Consider the following 1135-nt stretch of genomic DNA (forward strand, 5'->3'; position numbering starts at 1 on the left):
GAGAGAGAGAGAGAGAGAGAGAGAGAGAGAGAGAGCACCACACTAGCTACACCCTGCATTGGCGCCAAATTTGCAACCGCTTCTTAAAGGGGCAGAATCTCGCATTTAGCTGCTCTTACACACTCTTAGTTTGGCCCAGAACTTCGACCGCAGGTGATTGACAGGGCTTGCGCGGGCTGTTTAAACACGGTCAGCGCACAGCACATATTTAGCAACGCACCGGCGGCACACACGCGGATTATAGTAGCTTTTGCGCGGATGGTCCGCTGGAGCACTGGATCTGCTATATGCGCGGGATCTACTATAGCAGCACCCGTAAATGCTAGATTCTGTTCCTTTACGTTAGAGGCGTACCAAGGTTGTAATTACATGGCTACCAGAATATAACACAATTTCATACTCTTCCACACTACAATTCCTCTACACCCTGTGCCATGTGTTCCCCGTGCCAGAAGCTCCGGCGCTGCTGCTGGTGTCTTTACCACAACTGTCGCTCTCAACCTGAGCACGAATCGAAGTTAGGAAAACGATAAGAAATCAAGATTTGTTACGCAATTATCACTCGAAGTTGTTCATGATTCAGTCACACTATCTTGTATCATCTACATGCTTGTGTGGGAAAGAAGGTGAACATGCTCAACCCAGCGCTGTATACACCAGAGAAACGTGCTGCTCTCAACAACAAGCACATGCATGGACTGATTTGAACTAACTAATTAGGTTGGTTGCGTTTAATCAATCGGAAATTACTTGAAAAACACGTGGGAGCAAGTCACTCGTTGGGGTAAACCCATAAAATCCATAAAAACTATGCAGCAAATTTCGCGTTAACAGTAAATAAATGCATGCTCAGAATATATCGACATGCTCGGGGTAAAACTAGAATAGCTATTGAGTTAGTTTACGTTTTTTTGATTAGTTACGTTCATTTATATACTTAAAACGCAACGACAACGTTCATTTATCATGGGATTACAACATCGGAACAAAATATACGTGAGCTTAACATGTTCTCATGCTACAGCTTACCCTACTTGGCCCAGTATCATCGGATTGCTAAATAATACAAGAACATATTACGTAAAGACGATTAGAATCGAACTGAAACGCAATTATTCTTTTTTACATTATAGCT

This window comes from Priapulus caudatus, unplaced genomic scaffold (genome assembly GCF_000485595.1).
Source record: "Priapulus caudatus unplaced genomic scaffold, Priapulus_caudatus-5.0.1 Scaffold352, whole genome shotgun sequence".
Classification (NCBI taxonomy): Eukaryota; Metazoa; Priapulida; class Priapulimorpha; order Priapulimorphida; family Priapulidae; genus Priapulus; species Priapulus caudatus.